Source organism: Gallus gallus, chromosome 3 (assembly GCF_016699485.2).
Source record: "Gallus gallus isolate bGalGal1 chromosome 3, bGalGal1.mat.broiler.GRCg7b, whole genome shotgun sequence".
In the NCBI taxonomy this organism is placed as follows: Eukaryota; Metazoa; Chordata; class Aves; order Galliformes; family Phasianidae; genus Gallus; species Gallus gallus.
Window position 1 is genome coordinate 30,223,136 of NC_052534.1, and position 16,828 is coordinate 30,239,963.

General features: G+C 45.9%; 1 long non-coding RNA gene across 4 annotated transcripts in view; it reads right to left on the bottom strand.

The window, feature by feature from the left end:
• Positions 1-4,345: 4,345 nt before the first annotated feature.
• Positions 4,346-16,828, bottom strand: part of LOC107052902 — an 83,040-nt gene continuing 70,557 nt past the window's right edge. For 2 of the 4 annotated variants that reach the window (XR_006938830.1, XR_006938824.1), the window contains exons 4-6: positions 15,990-16,105; positions 10,974-15,095; positions 4,346-5,377 (exon numbers count right to left, since the gene is read on the bottom strand). This is a non-coding gene — a long non-coding RNA (uncharacterized LOC107052902). Of the gene's footprint in view, positions 5,378-10,973; positions 16,106-16,828 lie in introns of all 4 variants that reach the window. The other 2 variants (XR_006938821.1, XR_006938827.1) reach the window with 2 other exon arrangements.

Genomic DNA, 16,828 nt, shown 5'->3' on the forward strand with positions numbered 1-16,828 from the left:
AGGAGAGAGACTTCTGGTGTTTGTACAGTCAGTGGGAAAGCGTCCCCCTTCAAAAAGTCACTGAGGAGGCATCTGGCCACTGATCCACCGAGAGCAAGAGGCAGTGAGACACTGAGGTGTTGACACTGCCCTGCGTGCCAGCTTTCAGACAGGACAGTGGGGCAGGGATCCTCAAGCTTTTGCTGAGATCCTCAAGCTTTTTTTACCTGACAAAAGACTTCCAGTGTCCCAGCCTAAGAGATAGATCCAAGCAGCTGGTGGTTACTGGCACTCCATAGACATCAGCAGTATATCAAACACCACCCATCCTTGCTGTCTACACCACATAGATCCAGAGTAACCAGCATATGCCAAAGCTTAAGGAAAGAATGTTATTTCCATGACACCAGAACACTACGGACATACTCTAGGGCTATTGAATTAATCAAAAAGACCCACAATAGCTTTTTTCCAATATATTTTTAACACTTCCTAAGTTATTTGGATGGGGATCAGTCTGAGTAAAGCAATCCTGCATTCCTCCTACTGGGTTTCCAGAGGAGATCTCCAAAACCTTGATGCTTTATGTCTAGGCCAAGGGAGAATTAGATTCAAGCTAGAGGAGAAAACAATATCTTTCATTCCTTTGTGCTTACCTGTTTCTCCCTAAGCTGTGTTGGCACTAAGCAAGGAGCAGTCCAACACTCCGAACAAGCACCATAAGGGGAAAGTATTTCCAAATGTGCAAAATCAAACCACCAGGGTAAGAGAAACAAGAAGCTAAAGGATATTATTATTATTATTATTATTATTATTACTATTAACCCTCATTCTCATTTCAGAACAACTGGAATAGGTAACGATGGCACATGAGCATGCTATTCCTCTGCTCTCACTGCAGTCTCTCACCTCATGGCTGACCAAACTGAGTCCTAATCACTATTCTGCACCCACCTGCACTTATTTATCTAAGCAAGGAAGCCCTTCAACATGCTGGCAGGCAGTACACTTCTGGATGTGCACCGTCTCACTTACACTGAACATGGTGTTGTGGTCAAGATACTGAAATCATGGAGATCATGGAGAGTAATAGATGGAAAATTTAGAGTCCAAATACACTGCCTCATAACCAGGGCACATCTCTGTCCTGTGCAGTGGAAGATCACATTCCCTGGCTGCAATGCCAGATGGTTAAAATGGAATAGACAAACAGCAATGTGAGGAGTTTTCAAGACACAACTCCATATTCCCTTTCTCCTCCTTCTCCATCCAGCTGCTCCATATAGACCCTGGGTAGTACAGCTGTTGCCTCCACTTCGCAGATCTCCTGTAGATTTCACATCCCTTCTTTCCCCCTTCACACACTGCATTTTTCTCCACTGTTTGGCTGCTCCCTGGGGTGACCAAGTACTGTCGGATGTGGGCTTCTACACACAGACCCTGCAGCTGACTAATCCTACAGCGAAATTTTCACTTGGTGGTTATCACCCCATGATTTGAGAGCAAAATGTTTGCATTTCAATCCTAGCACTCTCCTCTGTATTCACATAGGTTATTTGATGTTGGCACAAGGAGCAAAGCTTCACCTTTGCCACCCTCCTTCAGCTACCCTGCCATGTACATCCAGTCGCTGCGAGTCCCCAGTGCCACTGGGTGCGTGTTGCTCTATCTCCACCAGGTCAGCAGAGTGGCATGCCAGCATGCTCACTGCAGCGTGTCTTTGTGGCAGAGACAATAAATTCAATGACAGGAGGAAAATTTGAGTGACAGCAATATCCGTTTTGGCTCTTCTACAGAAGCACAAAGGGAGAATTCAATATATAAGCTGCGGCATTTTGCTCCTCTCTGTCCCAGCTCATTTCTTATCCTTACAAAGGCAGTTCACAAGCCCAAATTGGCCTAACAGCCCATTAGGATCCAATCTGCTCAAAGCCGCCCACAGTGCAAAGATGATTTGAAAGCTCAGATAAAAATTTGCTGTGATAGTTCAGCTCTGCCCTCCAGTTCCGTGGGGTGCAGTGTGGGGTGCGTGACCCAGCACTCTGGACTGCTGGAGCTAGATATGTGATGGCACAAACCTCAGACCAACAGGGAAGTGGTGCTGACCCTGCTCTGCCAACCAGCTTCCACTCCTTCGAGTTTGGCATGGAAAGAACAACACTGTGACTTGCTTACAGAGGTGGTTGTTTGGAAAAGGATGGTTTGAAACTTGGGTGGCACAGGGAGAAACTTGCTGAAGTAAAAGCAAAGGTGGTTTTTGTGCAGAGGAAGTTGGGAAATGGAGAAACAATGTAAGTGATTTCACAAAAAAAATGGAGCAGAAGATGTTTTGTAAATTGCTGGGATAAATCTGTCTGCACACTCAGGAGAAAAAACAGATAACAGGAAGCAGAGGACAGGACGAAATGCAAATGAAGGATCTGGGTAACATCACGGAGTGGTGCGATGCCCCTCCTGGATCCCTTAGAGCGTTTTTGTTGGGTGACTTTCCGCTGGCCTGCAAAGACCAGGTCCTATTTTATCCAAAACGCATCCTCTTAGGTAAAGACAAGCAGATGCTGTAGGACCTTCCACATATTTAGAATCATAGAATCATCGGAGTTGGAAGAGACCCCTAAAGGCCATCTGGTCCAACTCCCCTGCAATGAACAGGGACACCTACAGCTACATCAGGGCGCACAGAGCCCTGCCCAGCCTGACTCTGAGTGTCTCCAGGATGAGGCTTCCACCACCTCTTTGGGCAAGCTGTGCCTGTGCCTCATGACACTCTTATCATAAAAAACTTTTTCCTTATATCCAGTCTAAACCTCCCCCTCTTTTAGTTTGAAAACTTTTCCTCTTGTTCTATCACAGCAGACCCTGCTAAAGAGTGTGTTCCCTTCTTTCTTATAGCCCCCCCTCTGGATACTGAAAGGCAGCTCCCATTCCATTTGAGGAATGGGAAGCAACACAAAGAGCAGGACATTTCAGATACCCAAACTGACCTTCTAGTTTGCCAGGCAACAGAATATCCTATGTTAGCTAGCAGTGTCTTCTTGTAGCTGCAGCAAAGTCACCATACCCAGATTGTATGTATAGAAAATGAAGCCCTGAAAAATCCAAAGCAACGCACTGACATAATCACTGTGAATGTTCTAGAGGAAGGAGCTAGCCAGCATATCCATTTAGAGGAGCATCAGATACCAGGAGGATTAGGCCCAAACTGTTTCTTATGCAGAGAGTCATCCTGTGTCTGTGAACAGCTGCACTTCAGCAAGGTGTAATTCCCACAGATACGCAATCCACTGCAACTGCTTATAGGGCACAATAAATGTATGTAACTAACTACAATAGCAGGCCCTTACCTAGGGGGTTTTTAGTGTTGCAGGTGCGGTAAGATAAAAAGCATCAGCAAGAGGAAACATGCACAGTGAGGTGTGGCCGTGAAGGGCTTACAGCAGTATAAAACGGGTAGGGTAAGCATTATTTATGATGTGAACAGGATGCAATTTAAATACATACAGTAAGGTTCTCTGAAGTGCTTGATCTGCCTTTTAAGATGTGGGTCTTGAAGGCTATTCAGGGTGAAACATATCCAGTACAGCGAGGTGATGTTTCCTATGGTGAGGCAGTGGCACAGGCTGCCCAGGGAGGTGGTGGAGTCACTGTCCGTGGAGGTGTTCAAGAACAGTGTAGATGTGGCACTGAGGGACATGGTCTAGTGTGGTCATTGGCATGGGTCAGTGGTTGGACTAGATGATTCAGTGGTCTTTCCAACCTTAATGATTCTATGGTCTGTTCGGCATCCTTTCAGGGTATGACAAAGGATCCAAAGACCTGGTCTTCTTGAGGTACCAGAGCGCCAGCTGAACTGGCAGACTCACACGGAGGAGTCTGCAGCTGTCTGGATGCTGAAACGTGATTAGGGGTGGATAAATTGGCCTTCCCTGAAAAGTCAAGAAAATACCATATTCGGTGGCGCTTGGGACTTTTTGTTTTTGTTCTTTCTGAACAAGAGACAATAATCTGACAAGAAAGGAAGAAACAATGAGGGACATTAAAACAATGCAGCAGAAGTTAACTCGTAATGAAACTAACAACGATAAAGGTGTAGCTTTGTGTTCTTTTGCAAAAATTTTGGACTCTCCATGTGGCAAACCCATACGTCCATTTCACCTACACAGGTAACGTTCTCACAGCACCCTCCGCATCTGACTGCCATTATGATGGATAAACATAAACTCCTACTGTACTGCTGGTCCCCCAAAGCCCTTAAGCAATCTGATATTGATAATGTTGCAAGGATAATCACTTAATAATAGGACTCCCTGCAAACCAGACACCTCTACCGCACGCCGTGGGAGGAGAAGATGCTTTGCATACATCATCCTGTCAGCTGAGTTTATTATTCTAGCATTCAAGATAAACTGCAGCAGCCAAATGCTGGCCTGTATAAATTCCAGCCTCAGGAGTCCAGCAGGCACCGGGCTCCTTGTTAAACACATGCACACATGCATAAATCCAGCCGGGTAAATAATACGACATCTTCCTATTCCCAGCAGATCTTTCAAGAGCTGTTGTTTTCTTTGTTACCTGGGGTGGTCTTCGGACCAGCTGTATAAACCAGGGATAAGGAGTGAGTACATGGACTATGCAGAGACAACAGGCAGGAGAGACTTCTGGCCACATGCAGACCTTGCTGCTTTGTGCTAATAAAGCTTTGTTGTGTGGCATTTAAACAGACACCAGCCAAATAAGCTCCGGGCTTCAGAGACTTTATCTCTTCTGTTTACTTCTCCCCAGGATTCATCACTGTATCTGCTAGACAAAGAACATAGGCATCTAAGAGGCACAGAAAGGCCTTCACAGCTGAAGCCTCCCCATTGGAATTTCTGAAGAAAATCATTCCTTCTTGTAAAACATCTGCACGGATCTCTATTAGGATGATGAACTGGCAAAACCATGGGACTGGTGAAGAGGGTCACCTCTATCTGGTTGGCAGAGGGGATCCTAGACACAAACAGATGTCACCCTCTTCAGTTCCCTCTTCAAGTATGTTTGGCCTCTCTCTGATTCTGGTTAGGCTTGGCACATATTGTTGCTGACCTAGCAGTTTGACTAGTTACCAAACTCCCATGGAATGGAAAAGAAAGAAAACCTCCCCCACAAGTTTCTCGTTATTGGAGAAAATAACAAAAGAAAAAAAAAATTGGCAAGATAACACTGTCTTCAACCATTTGCCTTCAGGCCTGAGCCAGAACGGGAATCCTTTAGCACTGAGTAAGGTGGGTCCTGAGGCTGTTCTAAAAGCAGGTCCAAGGCCATAGTCCAGGAAGAGCCTCACTGCCCAGCTCAGTGCAGGGATATAAGACCAAGCCTTCAGTCATCTGTTGACGTAGATCATTGGGAAAATGTCTCCCTACATGAAGAAAAAAGCAAAAGGACAAGAGAATGAAAAATGGGAGGTGGCTGGCTGAGATGGAAATAATTCTATGGCTTAGTTTATGCTTTGGGTTAGCTCTCTGAGTAGCAAGTTTCTTTCTCTTTCCTTTCCTTAAAGAGAACTGTCCTGGAGAACAACAGGAACCACATGGGTGGTGTATGAAGATCCTCCAGTAGATCTCAGTACAACTTTAAAGGAAGGAAATATTCTCAGATTTTCATTCTCCTTTCACACACCAGGTTAAGGGAAACCAGGGAACATTCCTTCACACACATCTCTCCAGCAGTCCCTGGGCTTCCTGGACCCTGCACAGAACACCCAGGCACATGGAACATCATCACTGTGCTGCCATGGGCTTTTCCATATCTCTGAGATCTTTCATGCTACCACAGAGCCATTCCCAAGGTCCAAGCGTAATGTCTCTGTTGGGCTTTCCTATGGCACCAAATGCACAAATGAACTAATTCTTCCTGTCCAGACTAAGAGATCAATAGCTTTTATGTCTGTTAGAAACGCAAAAACCAAAACAGCTGCAAGGTTACAGAACTGCTGAGAGGTGAGTTGGTGTTTCCTCCTCCCAAAGCCATACACAACAGCAGCTGACTCCAGAAGATTTCTTCTAAAGACTTCAGTCACTGCAGCCCCCCTGAAGTTTCCAGCCTCAGAGCCCTCAGGCAGGAAAGTTCCCAGCAGTTATTGAAATAGATTTCTATTTTCACTCTTTGACGGGGTGATCATAAATAGGGGCTGACTCACCAAAAAGAAGTGAAACTGAAAGATCCCAGAGCAGTTGCTAAGTGTCCTCTGTTACAATGAGAGCAGCACAGAGATGGAGTGCCAGGCTTCAAAGTACTTGAAACTGGGCAAGAGAGGTGTCCCATTACAAGAAAAGTTAGAGCTTGAGAACAAGGGATGAAGGACTTTAAAAACTTCTTCCATTCAGCTGGATAAGACTTTCTCTACCCCTCTTCTTCCCCACTCTTCCCGTTCTACCATAAGGACCATCTTTTTCTAAAAAGCTGAGCTTTGGCACAGTGCTCCCACAGACAGGGATTTATGCACTGCCTTCTTCTTTACTCGAGCTCTTTTCTGCATTCCTAGAAAGATGTCTGGAGGGAAATAGGACTCCTAACAGAGTCCTGCAACTGGAAGGAAATGAAGCAGTGTCTCCACTAAGAGCTGACAGAAGGATGCTGTGTTTGGGAGATACTTTGGAAGCCAGTCCACAGCTTTGCACATCTGTCGTTCTGCTCCTGGCCAGAGAACAGAGCCACGGAAAATGCTTCCTTAACCAAAACCTAGATCAGCTGGAAAATCAAACTAACGCTGGTTTGATTTTCCACGAGAACTTAGAAAATCTGATCCCAAGGCCCAAAGCATGTTTGAGTCTATGCTATTTTTTAATACCACATTTGGCAGCACATCAGGTGAATGGCAGATTCTATGCAGCATCTCACTCTGCTTATGATTTCCAAGACATGCATGTCATGGGCATGCTGCCTGTCTCAGTTTTTCAGCTGCTCATCGATCTCACCATTTTTACTGCTGCAGAAACTTACATCTGCATTTTTGCCTGCATATATCAGCAGCTGCATGACCAGATCTCCTGGAGAGAGATGCTTGCAGATAACCTCTGCTATGTATACACAAATTATAAGGAAGTCAAGGGCATGGTTCACAAGACATTCCTCACCACCTTGTCTTCACTTAGACACAGCTGGTCCCATACTGAAAAGGCAGAACGTTTGGCCAGGAGGTACTCCACAAAATCCAGCAGCAGTCTACTAGCTCACTTTTTGCAATGCCAGGTGCAAGCAGCTGGTCATCTCTCTCTTCAGTTCCCGATTCCTCAGAAAGAAAACCACTTCCTATACCTCTGATCTCTGTGCAAGGACTGCAGTCAAGGAGTCACCCATGTTTGTGAGACGTTGCCAGCTCACCTCAGTCCAAGTGCCCTGCTGGGATCTTCTACAAACAGAGAGTTGCAGTTTCCTTTCCCTGAGCTGTACACATACTGCAGCAGTGTGAGCTGGATCCCATTACTCTGATGAAATTTTATATCAAGCATCAGAAACCAAACAAGTAATTACATGACTGGCATTTTAAATATCCCCTGCTGAGTTTTATGACTGTGAAAAGCAGCATGATTGAGGAGGAGTTACAGTAAGTTGTACTTTTTGGCCATGTTGTTAGTTGGTTCTTCTCCACAGCCTTCAGCTCCCCAGTTTTGATAGCCTCTGCCGCGGGCTCTCACTGACTTGATAGATCTCATGCGGGGCTATCCACTGCCAAGAGTTCATTCAGTCCAGCCATCCTGGGGGCACCCCCTTGGCACCATGCTGGGTAGGGTCTAGAGACACAGCAACACACCTAATGGACATGAAGTCAGGCTGTTCTATGGTTTTTCAATCCTATTATAGATAGTCTGGGAACAGAACAAAGCCTGAAGCTAAAAGGAAGACAGGTGGATCACAAGCCTTATGAGGACCAGCTGAGGGAACTGGGATTGGTCAGCCTGGAGAGAAGGCTCAGCGGAGACCTTATCACTCTTCACGACTCCCTAAAAGCAGGTTGTGGTGAAGTGGGGGTTGGCCTCTTCTCCCACGTGATAGTGATAGGATGAGAGGTAATGGCCTTAAGTTGCACCAGGGCAGGTTCAGGTTGGGTATTGGGAAACACTTGTCTGAAAGTGGTTAGCACTGGTGCAGGCTGCCCAGGGAGGTGGGGGGAGTCACCATCCCTGGAGGCATTCAAGAATAGGGTATTTGTGGCACTGAGGGACATGGTCAGTGGGCATGGTGGAGATGGGCTGATGGTTGGATCAGATGATCTTAGAGGTCTTATCCAACCTAATGATTCTATGATTCTATGAATTTGCAGTGACATACTCACTGGTCAGGAACTCCCCAGGTGCAGTAGGAGCACTGAAATTTGTTCATGGAAGAATCATGATTTTTTTTCTGTCCACACATTTGTATTTGGCTCAAGGCAAGTCTTAACCTCATCAAGATGTTTCACCCATCTCTGTGGAGATGGTTGTGGTAAGCAAGCAGGTACCTTTGCCCTAGGCACCATCAAACGTGCTTGCAGTGCTGGAAGTGCTGCTGCTGACCCAGCCCATCACTCCACAGGGAGATGGCCTGCTTGTTTTCTGTCCCTGACTGGGACCCTGAGCCTTTCCCAGGGTGGCATTTGTTGGCTTTGCCTGCCCACGGGCAATTTCTTGCAGTGAGTAACCACTGTTTCCAGGGAGGCTGTGGTTTATACTCTGGTCTCAGGATCTCAAAGAGTGGGGCAGTAGGAAAGGTGGGAGAGGGAAAGACCCTCTCATCTTCTTTTTTGCACAAGGAGCTTCCTTAAAGGAGGAAATCACGACGGCATCAGGCTAAGGACCATGCCTGGTTAAGGAAAGCACCCCTGCTGCATCTGGGAGAGCAGCATGACTCAGGAAACCACTGACCTCACAGCACCTATCACCACACCCGTGGGAGCCAAGAAATACCACAGTCAGCCTGTCCAAAGACAGGCAATAGAACCTTGGGTGATGCTTCCTTGCCTTTCATCCTACGTGCAGGGAAATGCATTTGGCCAGCAAACATCGGGACAGATTTTGTATTGCTTCTCTAATATTGTTCCAGACATGATGAGAACCACGTCCGCTAAATGTGTGGGCTTAGTTTGTTTATCTGAAGTGGTGATTCTTCTTTTTGACCACAGTTCTTTTTTAAAACTGCTCCAACAAAGCCTATCCTTATGAATGATCCATATTTGATAACAGTTTCAAAAGACTTTAGTCTGGGATCTGTGCCACTTCTGATTGGTGCTTTATATAACTTTTATGCGTTCAACCTAATGTGTATAATCTAACACAATCAAACAAGCATTTGTAACCTGCATTCAGAATGACATTGCGCTCTTCATGTCTTCACATTAAACTCTGCTTTTCTCTTCTATCTTATTTCCAGATCTAGTCAGTCAATAAATAATGAATGGCTGAGGACATTGAGTATTATTTTTAGAGCATTTGAAAATTATTATAAGCCTTATTAAGGCAGAAGAGATGCATTTGTGACTGAAATGTACTGCTTTCCAGTCAAAAACTCCCCAGACCTAAGTGGGGAGAAGACTGCTAGTTGTTTACAAAGACCAAAGCTTCACCCAGTGCACCATGCCTGCTCGCAGGATGAAGTGTTACTGTAGTGACAGCACTTAGAAGTCCATGCTAAACTTGAATTCTCCCAGCCAGTTCCTCCTGATGCTTGCTGTTTGTTTGTTTGTTTCCTTTCAGATCTTCATGAAAACAGATTTTCTGGCATCCTGATGGAATGAGGTTCCTGCAACTATGGTGTCTAGCAAATCCCACTCACTCCCCGCTTTTGAACCCATCAGCAAAGGAATGGGAACACCAAGAGATCTTGAATTTCTACCTGCTTTGTAAAAACTGGCATCTGGTTGAGGGAGAGACAATAAAATTGCCCACCTTCCTCAGGAGGAAGCTAATGATAGAACCTTGGGCATATTATTAAATACAAAATTGTCCACAGTAGACAGCCATAGCAGAGAGCCTAAAATATTCTGCTGCTTACAGAATTACATGACCTTTGTGTTCAGACATTCAGTACCTTCCTGTTCATTGCAGAGCCCCAAGGAGTCACCCTGTTGGAAGCCAGCACCCACAGCAAAGCACTGAAGGCAGAACTGCTGCTGAAAGGCCACGTGTGAGCCCTGTGCTGACTGCAGGACACCTGTCCTCGGCTCTTGACTTCACCACGGGCTCCTTGCAGCATCTCAGCATCTCAAGCACAGGTCTTGAGTGTCTACCTGCCAGCCCCGGAGAGTGGAGGTGAGCAGGATCAAAGGCAGGAAGGCCGTGGAAGGAGACGTGCCAGCAAGGAGAGGAAGGAGGCTTTTGGGGCGCTCTGGTGCTTGGGTTTCCCCTAACTCAGCCAGCAGGCAGCATGGTGAGCCATGCTCCCCCAGCTGCAAAGTAAACACGTGTGGTAGAACAACATAGCCGAGTACAGTAGGCTTCTGAGGATAAAAATATCCAGTGGAAAAACACATGGGCAGAAGTAAAACTTTAACTATCAGGGGCTGCCTAGCCAGCAACACGTGTATCCTTCACAGGCTCTCCTGCTTGCGGAGAGCTTTGAAGCTCCCTAGGAAATCTCCAGCTCGTTTGGATTAGTGGCTTCTCTGCCCCAGCCCCTGATAATTACACAACAGGCCCTGTGTGAGATTACAAACTTGTTTGATCCAGAAAGGCAAAGGGGAGCGCAGACAGCTGTGATGCAGGGAGATGTGATGGCTCCAGCATCCACCCCTCCAAATTTTGGAGCTTAATTTCTGAGATCCCCAGCTGCAGTCTGGGCGGCAGGATGAAGCTCCCACACCTGCCTTGCGCACGGTGCTGCAGGCCCCGCTCCGGCTGGCATGGCTGCAATGAGAGGAACGGTGCCTGCTGGATTGCTCCCACTGCAGCTGCCCAGGCTGAGGCCCGAGGTGAACAAAGCACTTAAGCACGTGCTTAAATTTAAGCGCATGAGCAAACAATCCCAGGGCAAATACTTACACGCTCGAATGCTTTGCCAGGTAGGTGCTGTTCTCGGCCGCTCACACCTGGCGGGAGGTGGTGCCATTTTTTACATGGCCACCGCTCTGACTGCATCCAGGTGAGAAAGGGAACTTTCCACTGGCTGCGGGCCAACGGGCACTTCAGGTATGTGTCAGGTCTTTAAAAAAAAAAAAAAAAAGAAAGAATTTTTAATCTTATCTGTCTCATTATCACCCTGACATTTGCTTTGGCTTCAAGTTTAATTACCTCTTGAATTGAACAAAGGTTCAGATAGGGCTGAGATAATAAGAAGTCAGTGAAGCTGATGTATATAGGAAACAGGGCCTCACCAAAGGTGTTAGTCCGTGCAGGCTGACCCCCAGTTATGAGAAAGACAAGCTGATAAGGGAGAAAGCTATTAATCAATCAATCAACCAGGAAACCTGGAGATGTGTAAAGAGGTGTCTGATGTTTGCATCTTACATGCCACCTGGGCTGGTACAAACACAGCAGACCCCACTTAGATAAATACCTGCGCATCAGAGCAAAACCAGGCAAACAAAGGGAAATCCGTGGGGAAAAAAAAAAAAGAAAGAGACAGAACAAACAAAGGATATAAGTATATTACCATGAAAGGCAATGTTCAGAGTAGAAAAGCGCACAATAGAAAGGATACATTACCTGTCACCAGAAGCAGAGTGTGAGATCTCCATCATGCTCCAGGTACTTTGCACACAATAAAGGCAAGCCACAGTTTCAGCCCGGGAAACACCCCAGTCCAACCAGACAGAGCTTGGGAGGGGAAAGCAGGAACGGGCACTCTCCTAACATCACAGGGGAGCGGCAAGGTTTGGGAATAGATTCAGGGATGCCACATGCATGAGAGATGGACAAGACTGGCTGCCGCACATCTGTACCATTGGGCTCTATGGTCTAAGGACAGTTTTATTCTATATTTTAGAGGCTTCCTGACTCAGCAGGTCACAAAGGATGAGTTTTCAGGAGCTACTTCTTCTCAGCCAGCTTCTGGAGTGGGTTCCAGGTGGCTAAACAGAAGGGGACGGTGACTGGGAACTACAACAGCAGAAGGTGGCATAGCTCAAAGTATGACACTAGCACCGCAGGCCAAGATTGAACTTTCACAAAGATCTCTTTGCTAAAGCTGACGAAGCAATGGGTACAGTCCTCAGAAAATCGGGGCTGAACTGTGACTCTGAGGTGCTACCCACATGCATCTTTCCCTCTATGATCTGGGCACAAAACATTATGTTCCATTCAAAACCCACACCTGAATGAGAAAATGAAACGTTGAGGCCATACTGCGGAAAAATCCAACGGAGATCTTTGCTTTGACTTTATCAAACAAATGGAAAAGAAACACAATCTTGTCAAAACAAAACAGTAATTTCATTTTGATTTCATCAGCTTGACCCATGTCGTAGCACGCTTTAGAGTCAAAACAGTAAGACTATTATTCCGTGACCCGTCATAATATTTTGGCACAGCAATTTAATAGACAAAACTTGAAGGCTTTTGTACTATATTATAAAAGTCAAAACAAACGTTTCAATAAGCTGGAAAGCCTTGTGCCTTCTCCGAAATGCTGTGAGAATCGACACCTTCCCACAGGCAGTTTCCACAATATCGAAGCACCGCTTTCCCACGTAGGGGCACTCAATGGCCAACAACAACCAGATCTGAGCAGTGAGCCTCTCCAGCAGCTCCACAGGGAACCAGAGCAGTGGAGCCACAATTCTTGCTGGTTTCTACGTTCCCAGAGACACACCGTGTGAGCAGTCCTTGCTTTTCACACCAACAGTATAGGTTCATCACAGAGCAGCTTTCAATGGGCCAGTAAAGTTTAGGCAGAAAAACATGCCCACCTGCACTGCTGTGATAATCCAGTCCAAGGCGTCTGTATCTTCTTTAGGAAAACCAGACAGAGGATAGAGCTGCTGATAGAAGTTTTTCCCAAATGGCTGTAAGCTGTTCTTGGATGAGAAAGGATAGCCCTTAGCATCACTTACAGGGCAACTAGCAGAACTGAGAGAGAGAAAAGCAGAACCTGCTGGATTGAGGCCCTGATACTACCCATTCCTTTCCCATACAGCCTTGGAGTTGGCTTCTTCTGGTGCTGCATGTATGCTGTTGCCTGGATAGCAGGGATACCTAGATGACCCACTCTTGTTCAAAGATCTGTGTAGATACACTGTAAAAAGCATGTGGTTTAAAACAGTGTACAGTGGCATGACTTTTACCGTTGTGCAACCTTTGACAGCATGAGACGCTGACGTTTCTGTTGCTTGTGGACCTGTTGGAAGGGGGAGATGTTCTACTGTAAGCAGGCAAGACTAATAGGTGAGTGAAATGCAGGAGGTATCAGGAGAGATGTTCACCTGCAAGAATAACAGTAAATATTTAACAGGGCTCTCAGCAGACAGCATGACACAGAAGCATCAGTGGCAATGACAAGTTCTACAGGATTATATAAGACATTTTAAGGAAAGACTGGGATAATTGTTGTTCAAATATATCCCATTTCATCTTGCAGTTGATATGAGTTTTGAGAAAACCTCTCTACCCGTAGAGGAAGTTAATGACTATCCAATCAAGGAAGTGCATGAAGGTGATAATAGAAGACAGGTTTGCTAGGAAAAATGAGTAGGTGACTAAGCCACGATGGGCCTTTAGGACAAAGACAAGGTTGTGTTCAATACTGCAGTAAAATGATGGTCAAAAGAAATCACAATGGAGATCCCACTAGGGATAATTGACCTAGATGGTCCAGCTGCATTAAGGCAGATGTGGCCAAAGGCAAAGGAAAGGAGGCTGTTTTCAAGATGCAAGATAACACAGACCTGAATCAATTTTTACTGTGCAAAGAAAGGAGGCTAATTCCTGTCGAGGGATGGGTGTGAGATGTTGAGGGGGTTATTTGGGGAGCTGTCCTCTTTCATGAAAGAGAGGTATCGAGGGTCCCTGGGAAAGTGGTACAGAAACAAGCTGATCTGCCTTGCGAGTCAGAGGGGGACTGGTTACCTTCTTGCCATCCCCTGCTACTTCCTACAGTCATCACAATTTATTAGGTTCCTCATATCTGGCTGGAAGCTCACTTACTCTGGTAATTATTTTCTGCCACGTAGGAAATACTTACGGAGAGCATATCAGATATAGACCAGAACAGAGTCATCCTTACACTCAAATGTTCTTCCAGCTTTCAGCAAACAAGCACCAAAGAGGTTTCTGAGTTAGGTACTGCAGCAAATGTACTGTGGCATCTACCCCCATCTGCCTTCTGACATTCACAGATTGAACAAGTTGATCTTAAAGGTCTTTTCCAACCTTAACAATTCTATGGTTCTATGATTCAGTGATTCTATGATTCTCTGAAACTCCTTCCTTCTGTGATTCCCCACAACAAGTTCCGTCTCAGGCCAAGAGCATCTCAGAATATCTCTGAAGGCTGCACAGCTCTGCCCTACAGAAAGTCGTGGCTGTTTCCTATGATGCCATCATACTGACAACTCCCTGTGGGGAAAGTATTCACCTTGCCTTAGAATTGCTGCAGGCAGGAGAGCTGGGGTGGAGGATACTGGGTCCTTAGCTGTTCATTCCCCTCTTCAGTTTTGAGAGACAGACCATTGATCTCCTCTCAAACTCAGTTTTTGAGATGGGGTTTCCATCTGGAGTCTTGTTTACCAGCACTTCATTTTTTTTTTTCTTGCTTTGTTTATGATGCTACATGTGCTCTGCAGAATGAAATAGAGGAGAGGAGAGGAGAGGAGAGGAGAGGAGAGGAGAGGAGAGGAGAGGAGAGGAGAGGAGAGGAGAGGAGAGGAGAGGAGAGGAGAGGAGAGGAGAGGAGAGGAGAGGAGAGGAGAGGAGAGGAGAGGAGAGGAGAGGAGAGGAGAGGAGAGGAGAGGAGAGGAAGAAAAAGGAGACAATGCATAATCCCCCTGGCTTTTCTATCCTCTAGCTGTGTGCATTGGTACCAGATGTCCCACAGCATGGCTTCTGGCATGACTGATGCCTTCCACTCCAGCTGTTCTTACTTCAGGTGTAGTTCAATTGCTGGCTCTTGAGGGATAGACCTGGTCTGTCTCTTAATTTCCACTACAGAAGGAACAGCCTGTGACTGCACTGTCAAACATTCAAAAGAGGAGAAGAAAAAATTAATAGATATTTCAAAGAGCATGAGTAATATAATGGAGAATATTTTAAGAGCATGAAGCAGTTTCATCATGACTCTTCTTCATTAGACAGAATTACTGTTATAAAGCACTGTATTACTAAAATCTTGTCCAGGCCTGCTGTAGGCTAGTCAAAGTAAATGGTTTAGATTTGGTCCTTCGGGATTGATCTACAACCACCATTGGTCTTAGCACGTAGGTAGAAAACATTTCTCATGGCTTCAGAAGACATTGAATTATGTACTCCATAATGGTACTGTTAAATACAGAGCAGAAATGGGATCAGTGGATTCAGGTTGTACTTCAGGCTGATCTTCTTTTGTGTAAGTCTCATGTGGCTGTTCCTAGTCTTGTGAGTTGCTGATTAACAGCTGTTGGTAAGGGCATCTTTGTCCACTGGTCACCTATTCTCTTTGAACAACACCAACAGTTTTGTGCAGCAAAGCCATAAAGTTCATACTCCCATTGAAGGAACATCAAGCCCAACGCTATGCATTTTATCTTTTTTTTTTTTTTCCTTCTCCCTCCATTTCTCCTTCTCTTTGTGTTGTTTGGCCTTGCTGCTGTCTGGCTCTCAGGTTGAGTAACGCTGCTTCAGACTCAGACCACGCAGGGCCCTGGAGAGATGTTCCTGTTTATTGCTCTGTTGTCGCAGGGTTGGAGGAAGTGGGTTTTATTCATGAATGCACATAAAAGCATCCTGGTGGTTGGAACAAGCTGCCCATCCAACTACACTAAAATCTTCGAAAATATTTTTGATTCTAGAAACTCTTAGTTGAGGTTTTAAGGAATAGTTTATCTTTGAGCACCTTTTTCCCTGGAATTGAGACATGCATTGAATTACCTTTGCAACATACATCTTTTACTGTTCTGCTCATGAGCAGTCTGGAAAGAGATTTATGTTCCTTCAAGTTTTCATCACAGTCTTTTGGATCTTCTGCTCTTTCAAAATGCTTCCACCTGTGAAAGCAAACGCAGGCATCGGTGCAATGACAACTAGCAACAGAGCACCGGGAAACACCCAACAGTAAGCAGCAAACCATCTCCCAGTTTTCTGGGTCAACGAAACAGAAATGTGATTGCATACAGACCATTATACATATATCTAAATATATGTGAAGGTATTTATAATGACTAGAGAGGATAGCAAAGCATATATAAATCAGGATATTTTAGGCAACAGAGAGGTTAATTTCCTATACCAGATACCCGTGTGCAGGAATTGCTCCTTGCCTCAGACACCTCCTGGCTCCCTGTCATTCACATGCCAAGAAACACAAGTTGTAAACAAGTCCAGTTGCTATGGCTGATGTCTCCTGCTCCTTCTGGAGCGACCCATGCTCTCTGACATGGGTCCAACTGCCCTCCCACCACCGGCTGCCCTGGCACTGGGAGCAGCCTGTCAAGGTCACCTCCCCACTCCTGGGCCAGACATTATGAGTGCCTGCAGCCATCCCCTCATTCTGGGCATACTGACCATCCCCTGGCGGGTCAGGCATCCGCCAAGCCAAGAAGATCTTAGCTCTACTGAGCTGGTCTCTGTCTGTCTGGATTCCTCCCACATCTCTCGTTTCTGGCCTCCATCCTCCTTTCTTCCTCTGGACGAGATGCTCCTAGTCTGCCTAGGAACAGCAGAAAGTGACAGCGCTGCCAGTCAAATATAAACCCTGGAGCTGCAGTTTG